Raw genomic sequence first — 7,359 nt, forward strand, 5'->3', positions numbered from 1 at the left:
ACTTAAAATTCGCATATAATCTTGACGACATACTAGGCGTCCTTAGATCCCAATCCAATCGGAGATCTGATCCAAACCCATGGCTACGCGATGGGCAGGGCGAGATTTTCCGAAAAATCCACTCCCGAGTGCTCCTTCTTGTCAATTTATCTCGCAAGGCGGAAAAAAAATAAACGAGGGGTGCAACACGAGGACTTCCCAGGAGGTCACCCATCCTAGTACTACTCTCGCCCAAGCACGCTTAACTGCGGAGTTCTGATGGGATCCGGTGCATTAGTGCTGGTATGATCGCACCCATCAAACTAATTACTTAAAATTCATATAATCCTTGGGCGACATACTAGCGTCCTTCCGATCCCAATCCAAACGGAGATCTGATCCAAACCCATGGCTACGCGATGGGCAGGGCGAGATTTTCTCAAAAATCCACTCCCGAGTGGTCCTTCTTGTCAATTTATCTCGCAAGGCGGAAAAAACAAAAACGAGGGGTGCAACACGAGGACTTCCGAGGAGGTCACCCATCCTAGTACTACTCTCGCCCAAGCACGCTTAACTGCGGAGTTCTGATGGGATCCGGTGCATTAGTGCTGGTATGATGGCACCCATCAAACTAATTACTTAAAATTCATATAATCCTTGAGCGACATACTAGCGTCCTTCCGATCCCAATCCAAACGGAGAACTGATCCAAACCCATTGCTACGCGATGGGCAGGGCGAGATTTTCTCAAAAATCCACCCCAGAGTGGTCCTTCTTGTCAATTTATCTCGCAAGGCGGAGAAAACAAAAACGAGGGGTGCAACACGAGGACTTCCCAGGAGGTCACCCATCCTAGTACTACTCTCGCCCAAGCACGCTTAACTGCGGAGTTCTGATGGGATCCGGTGCATTAGTGCTGGTATGATCGCACCCATCAAACTAATTACTTAAAATTCATATAATCCTTGAGCGACATACTAGCGTCCTTCCGATCCCAATCCAAACGGAGAACTGATCCAAACCCATTGCTACGCGATGGGCAGGGCGAGATTTTCTCAAAAATCCACCCCCGAGTGGTCCTTCTTATCAATTTATCTCGCAAGGCGGAGAAAACAAAAACGAGGGGTGCAACACGAGGACTTCCCAGGAGGTCACCCATCCTAGTACTACTCTCGCCCAAGCACGCTTAACTGCGGAGTTCTGATGGGATCCGGTGCATTAGTGCTGGTATGATCGCACCCATCAAACTAATTACTTAAAATTCATATAATCCTTGAGCGACATACTGGCGTCCTTCCGATCCCAATCCAAACGGAGATCTGATCCAAACCCATGGCTACGCGATGGGCAGGGCGAGATTTTCCCAAAAATCCACTCCCGAGTGCTCCTTCTTGTCAATTTATCTCGCAAGGCGGAAAAAACAAAAACGAGGGGTGCAACACGAGGACTTCCCCGGAGGTCACCCATCCTAGTACTACTCTCGCCCAAGCACGCTTAACTGCGGAGTTCTGATGGGATCCGGTGCATTAGTGCTGGTATGATCGCACCCATCAAACTAATTGCTTAAAATTCATATAATCCTTGAGCGACATACTAGCGTCCTTCCGATCCCAATCCAAACGGAGATCTGATCCAAACCCATAGCTACGCGATGGGCGGTAATTCCCAAAATCCTTTCTCCAGGTGCTCTTCTTGTCAATTTATCTGTAAGGGCAGAAAAAAAACAAAAGCGAGGGTGCAACAGAATTCGAGGAGGTCACCCATCCCTGTACTACTCTCGCCCAAGCACGCTTAACTGCGGAGTTCTGATGGGATCCGGTGCATTAGTGCTGGTATGATCGCACCCATCAAACTAATTACTTAAAATTCATATAATCCTTGAGCGACATACTAGCGTCCATCCGATCCCAATCCAAACAGAGATCTGATCCAAACCCATGGCTACGCGATGGGCAGGGCGAGATTTTCCCAAAAATCCACCCCCGAGTGGTCCTTCTTGTCAATTTATCTCGCAAGGCGGAGAAAACAAAAACGAGGGGTGCAACACGAGGACTTCCCAGGAGGTCACCCATCCTGGTACTACTCTCGCCCAAGCACGCTTAACTGCGGAGTTCTGATGGGATCCGGTGCATTAGTGCTGGTATGATCGCACCCATCAAACTAATTACTTAAAATTCATATAATCCTTGAGCGACATACTAGCGTCCTTCCGATCCCAATCCAAACGGAGATCTGATCCAAACCCATGGCTACGCGATGGGCAGGGCGAGATTTTCCCAAAAATCCACTCCCGAGTGCTCCTTCTTGTCAATTTATCTCGCAAGGCGGAAAAAACAAAAACGAGGGGTGCAACACGAGGACTTCCCAGGAGGTCACCCATCCTAGTACTACTCTCGCCCAAGCACGCTTAACTGCGGAGTTGATGGGATCCGGTGCATTAGTGCTGGTATGATCGCACCCATCAAACTAATTACTTAAAATTCAAATAATCCTTGAGCGACATACTAGCGTCCTTCCGATCCCAATCCAAACGGAGATCTGATCCAAACCCATGGCTACGCGATGGGCAGGGCGAGATTTTCCCGAAAAATCCACTCCCGAGTGGTCCTTCTTGTCAATTTATCTCGCAAGGCGGAAAAAACAAAAACGAGGGGTGCAACACGAGGACTTCCCAGGAGGTCACCCATCCTAGTACTACTCTCGCCCAAGCACGCTTAACTGCGGAGTTCTGATGGGATCCGGTGCATTAGTGCTGGTATGATCGCACCCATCAAACTAATTACTTAAAATTCATATAATCCTTGAGCGACATACTAGCGTCCTTCCGATCCCAATCCAAACGGAGATCTGATCCAAACCCATGGCTACGCGATGGGCAGGGCGAGATTTTCCCAAAAATCCACTCCCGAGTGCTCCTTCTTGTCAATTTATCTCGCAAGGCGGAAAAAACAAAAACGAGGGGTGCAACACGAGGACTTCCCAGGAGGTCACCCATCCTAGTACTACTCTCGCCCAAGCACGCTTAACTGCGGAGTTCTGATGGGATCCGGTGCATTAGTGCTGGTATGATCGCACCCATCAAACTAATTACTTAAAATTCATATAATCCTTGAGCGACATACTAGCGTCCTTCCGATCCCAATCCAAACGGAGATCTGATCCAAACCCATGGCTACGCGATGGGCAGGGCGAGATTTCCCGAAAAATCCACTCCCGAGTGCTCCTTCTTGTCAATTTATCTCGCAAGGCGGAAAAAACAAAAACGAGGGGTGCAACACGAGGACTTCCCAGGAGGTCACCCATCCTAGTACTACTCTCGCCCAAGCACGCTTAACTGCGGAGTTCTGATGGGATCCGGTGCATTAGTGCTGGTATGATCGCACCCATCAAACTAATTACTTAAATTCATATAATCCTTGAGCGACATACTAGCGTCCTTCCGATCCCAATCCAAACGGAGAACTGATCCAAACCCATTGCTACGCGATGGGCAGGGCGAGATTTTCTCAAAAATCCACCCCCGAGTGGTCCTTCTTGTCAATTTATCTCGCAAGGCGGAGAAAACAAAAACGAGGGGTGCAACACGAGGACTTCCCAGGAGGTCACCCATCCTAGTACTACTCTCGCCCAAGCACGCTTAACTGCGGAGTTCTGATGGGATCCGGTGCATTAGTGCTGGTATGATCGCACCCATCAAACTAATTACTTAAAATTCAAATAATCCTTGAGCGACATACTAGCGTCCTTCCGATCCCAATCCAATCGGAGATCTGATCCAAACCCATGGCTACGCGATGGGCAGGGCGAGATTTTCCGAAAAATCCACTCCCGAGTGGTCCTTCTTGTCAATTTATCTCGCAAGGCGGAAAAAAAATCAACGAGGGGTGCAACACGAGGACTTCCCAGGAGGTCACCCATCCTAGTACTACTCTCGCCCAAGCACGCTTAACTGCGGAGTTCTGATGGGATCCGGTGCATTAGTGCTGGTATGATCGCACCCATCAAACTAATTACTTAAAATTCATATAATCCTTGAGCGACATACTAGCGTCCTTCCGATCCCAATCCAAACGGAGAACTGATCCAAACCCATTGCTACGCGATGGGCAGGGCGAGATTTTCTCAAAAATCCACCCCCGAGTGGTCCTTCTTATCAATTTATCTCGCAAGGCGGAGAAAACAAAAACGAGGGGTGCAACACGAGGACTTCCCAGGAGGTCACCCATCCTAGTACTACTCTCGCCCAAGCACGCTTAACTGCGGAGTTCTGATGGGATCCGGTGCATTAGTGCTGGTATGATGGCACCCATCAAACTAATTACTTAAAATTCATATAATCCTTGAGCGACATACTAGCGTCCTTCCGATCCCAATCCAAACGGAGATCTGATCCAAACCCATGGCTACGCGATGGGCAGGGCGAGATTTTCCGAAAAATCCACTCCCGAGTGGTCCTTCTTGTCAATTTATCTCGCAAGGCGGAAAAAAAAAAAACGAGGGGTGCAACACGAGGACTTCCCAGGAGGTCACCCATCCTAGTACTACTCTCGCCCAAGCACGCTTAACTGCGGAGTTCTGATGGGATCCGGTGCATTGGTGCTGGTATGATCGCACCCATCAAACTAATTACTTAAAAAAAAAATTCATGTAATCATGAGCGACATATACTAGCGTCGCTACGATCCAATCAAACGGCGATCTGATCGAAACCCTTGGCTACGCGATGGGCAGGGCGCGATTTTTCGAAAAATCCACTTGTCAATTGGTCCTTATTGTCAATTCCTCTCGCAAGGCGGAAAAAACAAAAACGAGGGGTGCAACACGAGGACTTCCCAGGAGGTCACCCATCCTAGTACTACTCTCGCCCAAGCACGCTTAACTGCGGAGTTCTGATGGGATCCGGTGCATTAGTGCTGGTATGATCGCACCCATCAAACTAATTACTTAAATTCATATAATCCTTGAGCGACATACTAGCGTCCTTCCGATCCCAATCCAAACGGAGATCTGATCCAAAACCATGGCTACGCGATGGGCAGGGCGAGATTTTCCCAAAAATCCACTCCCGAGTGCTCCTTCTTGTCAATTTATCTCGCAAGGCGGAAAAAACAAAAACGAGGGGGGCAACACGAGGACTTCCCAGGAGGTCACCCATCCTAGTACTACTCTCGCCCAAGCACGCTTAACTGCGGAGTTCTGATGGGATCCGGTGCATTAGTGCTGGTATGATCGCACCCATCAAACTAATTACTTAAAATTCAAATAATCCTTGAGCGACATACTAGCGTCCTTCCGATCCCAATCCAAACGGAGATCTGATCCAAACCCATCGCTACACGATGGGCAGGGCGAGATTTTCCCAAAAATCCACTCACGAGTGGTCCTTCTTGTCAATTTATCTCGCAAGGCGGAAAAAACAAAAACGAGGGGTGCAACACGAGGACTTCCCAGGAAGTCACCCATCCTAGTACTACTCTCGCCCAAGCACGCTTAACTGCGGAGTTCTGATGGGATCCGGTGCATTAGTGCTGGTATGATCGCACCCATAAAACTAATTACTTAAAATTCATATAATCCTTGAGCGACATACTAGCGTCCTTCCGATCCCAATCCAAACGGAGATCTGATCCAAACCCATGGCTACGCGATGGGCAGGGCGAGATTTCCCCAAAAATCCACTCCCGAGTGGTCCTTCTTGTCAATTTATCTCGCAAGGCGGAAAAAACAAAAACGAGGGGTGCAACACGAGGACTTCCGAGGAGGTCACCCATCCTAGTACTACTCTCGCCCAAGCACGCTTAACTGCGGAGTTCTGATGGGATCCGGTGCATTAGTGCTGGTATGATCGCATCCATCAAACTAATTGCTTAAAATTCATATAATCCTTGAGCGACATACTAGCGTCCTTCCGATCCCAATCCAAACGGAGATCTGATCCAAACCCATGGCTACGCGATGGGCAGGGCGAGATTTCCCGAAAAATCCACTCCCGAGTGGTCCTTCTTGTCAATTTATCTCGCAAGGCGGAAAAAACAAAAACGAGGGGTGCAACGCGAGGACTTCCCAGGAGGTCACCCATCCTAGTACTACTCTCGCCCAAGCACGCTTAACTGCGGAGTTCTGATGGGATCCGGTGCATTAGTGCTGGTATGATCGCACCCATCAAACTAATTACTTAAAATTCATATAATCCTTGAGCGACATACTAGCGTCCTTCCGATCCCAATCCAAACGGAGATCTGATCCAAACCCATGGCTACGCGATGGGCAGGGCAGATTTTCGAAAAATCTCCGGTGAACCCTTGCCTTCGAAGGCCATCTCGCAAGGCGGAAAAATCCAAAACGAGGGGTGCAACACGAGGACTTCCCAGGAGGTCACCCATCCTAGTACTACTCTCGCCCAAGCACGCTTAACTGCGGAGTTCTGATGGGATCCGGTGCATTAGTGCTGGTTTGATCGCACCCATCAAACTAATTACTTAAAATTCATATAATCCTTGAGTGACATACTAGCGTCCTTCCGATCCCAATCCAAACGGAGATCTGATCCAAACCCATGGCTACGCGATGGGCAGGGCGAGATTTTCCCAAAAATCCACTCCCGAGTGGTCCTTCTTGTCAATTTATCTCGCAAGGTGGAAAAAACAAAAACGAGGGGTGCAACACGAGGACTTCCCAGGAGGTCGCCCATCCTAGTACTACTCTCGCCCAAGCACGCTTAACTGCGGAGTTCTGATGGGATCCGGTGCATTAGTGCTGGTATGATCGCACCCATCAAACTAATTACTTAAAATTCATATAGTCCTTGAGCGACATACTAGCGTCCTTCCGATCCCAATCCAAACGGAGATCTGATCCAAACCCATGGCTACGCGATGGGCAGGGCGAGATTTTCCCAAAAATCCACTCCCGAGTGCTCCTTCTTGTCAATTTATCTCGCAAGGCGGAAAAAACAAAAACGAGGGGTACAACACGAGGACTTCCCAGGAGGTCACCCATCCTAGTACTACTCTCGCCCAAGCACGCTTAACTGCGGAGTTCTGATGGGATCCGGTGCATTAGTGCTGTTATGATCGCACCCATCAAACTAATTACTTAAAATTCAAATAATCCTTGAGCGACATACTAGCGTCCTTCCGATCCCAATCCAAACGGAGATCTGATCCAAACCCATCGCTACGCGATGGGCAGGGCGAGATTTTCCCAAAAATCCACTCCCGAGTGGTCCTTCTTGTCAATTTATCTCGCAAGGCGGAAAAAACAAAAACAAGGGGTGCAACACGAGGACTTCCCAGGAGGTCACCCATCCTAGTACTACTCTCGCCCAAGCACGCTTAACTGCGGAGTTCTGATGGGATCCGGTGCATTGGTGCTGGTATG

At 48.9% G+C, this 7,359-nt stretch overlaps 22 non-coding genes and 2 pseudogenes across 22 annotated transcripts; all 24 read right to left on the reverse strand.

The window, feature by feature from the left end:
* Nucleotides 1-177: 177 nt before the first annotated feature.
* On the reverse strand, nucleotides 178-296 carry LOC118347075. The gene has a single exon (XR_004800326.1). It is a non-coding gene; the product is annotated as a 5S ribosomal RNA (ribosomal RNA).
* Nucleotides 297-485: 189 nt separating this feature from the next.
* LOC118347091 lies at nucleotides 486-604 on the reverse strand. Its single transcript, XR_004800342.1, has one exon. It is a non-coding gene; the product is annotated as a 5S ribosomal RNA (ribosomal RNA).
* Nucleotides 605-793: 189 nt separating this feature from the next.
* LOC118347086 lies at nucleotides 794-912 on the reverse strand. Its single transcript, XR_004800337.1, has one exon. It is a non-coding gene; the product is annotated as a 5S ribosomal RNA (ribosomal RNA).
* A 189-nt stretch (nucleotides 913-1,101) lies between these two features.
* Nucleotides 1,102-1,220, reverse strand: LOC118347096. The gene has a single exon (XR_004800345.1). It is a non-coding gene; the product is annotated as a 5S ribosomal RNA (ribosomal RNA).
* A 189-nt stretch (nucleotides 1,221-1,409) lies between these two features.
* LOC118347085 lies at nucleotides 1,410-1,528 on the reverse strand. Its single transcript, XR_004800336.1, has one exon. It is a non-coding gene; the product is annotated as a 5S ribosomal RNA (ribosomal RNA).
* Nucleotides 1,529-1,711: 183 nt separating this feature from the next.
* On the reverse strand, nucleotides 1,712-1,825 carry LOC118347095 (annotated as a pseudogene).
* A 189-nt stretch (nucleotides 1,826-2,014) lies between these two features.
* On the reverse strand, nucleotides 2,015-2,133 carry LOC118347080. Its single transcript, XR_004800331.1, has one exon. It is a non-coding gene; the product is annotated as a 5S ribosomal RNA (ribosomal RNA).
* A 189-nt stretch (nucleotides 2,134-2,322) lies between these two features.
* On the reverse strand, nucleotides 2,323-2,439 carry LOC118347093. Its single transcript, XR_004800344.1, has one exon. It is a non-coding gene; the product is annotated as a 5S ribosomal RNA (ribosomal RNA).
* Nucleotides 2,440-2,629: 190 nt separating this feature from the next.
* Nucleotides 2,630-2,748, reverse strand: LOC118347097. The gene has a single exon (XR_004800346.1). It is a non-coding gene; the product is annotated as a 5S ribosomal RNA (ribosomal RNA).
* Nucleotides 2,749-2,937: 189 nt separating this feature from the next.
* LOC118347098 lies at nucleotides 2,938-3,056 on the reverse strand. Its single transcript, XR_004800347.1, has one exon. It is a non-coding gene; the product is annotated as a 5S ribosomal RNA (ribosomal RNA).
* A 189-nt stretch (nucleotides 3,057-3,245) lies between these two features.
* Nucleotides 3,246-3,364, reverse strand: LOC118347076. The gene has a single exon (XR_004800327.1). It is a non-coding gene; the product is annotated as a 5S ribosomal RNA (ribosomal RNA).
* A 188-nt stretch (nucleotides 3,365-3,552) lies between these two features.
* Nucleotides 3,553-3,671, reverse strand: LOC118347077. The gene has a single exon (XR_004800328.1). It is a non-coding gene; the product is annotated as a 5S ribosomal RNA (ribosomal RNA).
* A 189-nt stretch (nucleotides 3,672-3,860) lies between these two features.
* Nucleotides 3,861-3,979, reverse strand: LOC118347078. Its single transcript, XR_004800329.1, has one exon. It is a non-coding gene; the product is annotated as a 5S ribosomal RNA (ribosomal RNA).
* A 189-nt stretch (nucleotides 3,980-4,168) lies between these two features.
* On the reverse strand, nucleotides 4,169-4,287 carry LOC118347089. The gene has a single exon (XR_004800340.1). It is a non-coding gene; the product is annotated as a 5S ribosomal RNA (ribosomal RNA).
* A 189-nt stretch (nucleotides 4,288-4,476) lies between these two features.
* LOC118347082 lies at nucleotides 4,477-4,595 on the reverse strand. The gene has a single exon (XR_004800333.1). It is a non-coding gene; the product is annotated as a 5S ribosomal RNA (ribosomal RNA).
* A 195-nt stretch (nucleotides 4,596-4,790) lies between these two features.
* On the reverse strand, nucleotides 4,791-4,909 carry LOC118347079. The gene has a single exon (XR_004800330.1). It is a non-coding gene; the product is annotated as a 5S ribosomal RNA (ribosomal RNA).
* A 188-nt stretch (nucleotides 4,910-5,097) lies between these two features.
* Nucleotides 5,098-5,216, reverse strand: LOC118347088. The gene has a single exon (XR_004800339.1). It is a non-coding gene; the product is annotated as a 5S ribosomal RNA (ribosomal RNA).
* A 189-nt stretch (nucleotides 5,217-5,405) lies between these two features.
* On the reverse strand, nucleotides 5,406-5,524 carry LOC118347087. Its single transcript, XR_004800338.1, has one exon. It is a non-coding gene; the product is annotated as a 5S ribosomal RNA (ribosomal RNA).
* Nucleotides 5,525-5,713: 189 nt separating this feature from the next.
* LOC118347090 lies at nucleotides 5,714-5,832 on the reverse strand. The gene has a single exon (XR_004800341.1). It is a non-coding gene; the product is annotated as a 5S ribosomal RNA (ribosomal RNA).
* A 189-nt stretch (nucleotides 5,833-6,021) lies between these two features.
* Nucleotides 6,022-6,140, reverse strand: LOC118347083. The gene has a single exon (XR_004800334.1). It is a non-coding gene; the product is annotated as a 5S ribosomal RNA (ribosomal RNA).
* A 185-nt stretch (nucleotides 6,141-6,325) lies between these two features.
* Nucleotides 6,326-6,444, reverse strand: LOC118347084. Its single transcript, XR_004800335.1, has one exon. It is a non-coding gene; the product is annotated as a 5S ribosomal RNA (ribosomal RNA).
* A 189-nt stretch (nucleotides 6,445-6,633) lies between these two features.
* On the reverse strand, nucleotides 6,634-6,752 carry LOC118347081. The gene has a single exon (XR_004800332.1). It is a non-coding gene; the product is annotated as a 5S ribosomal RNA (ribosomal RNA).
* Nucleotides 6,753-6,941: 189 nt separating this feature from the next.
* Nucleotides 6,942-7,060, reverse strand: LOC118347092. The gene has a single exon (XR_004800343.1). It is a non-coding gene; the product is annotated as a 5S ribosomal RNA (ribosomal RNA).
* A 189-nt stretch (nucleotides 7,061-7,249) lies between these two features.
* LOC118347094 lies at nucleotides 7,250-7,359 on the reverse strand (annotated as a pseudogene; the record flags this gene model as incomplete).

This window comes from Juglans regia, unplaced genomic scaffold (genome assembly GCF_001411555.2).
Source record: "Juglans regia cultivar Chandler unplaced genomic scaffold, Walnut 2.0 Scaffold_832, whole genome shotgun sequence".
Lineage (NCBI taxonomy): Eukaryota > Viridiplantae > Streptophyta > Magnoliopsida > Fagales > Juglandaceae > Juglans > Juglans regia.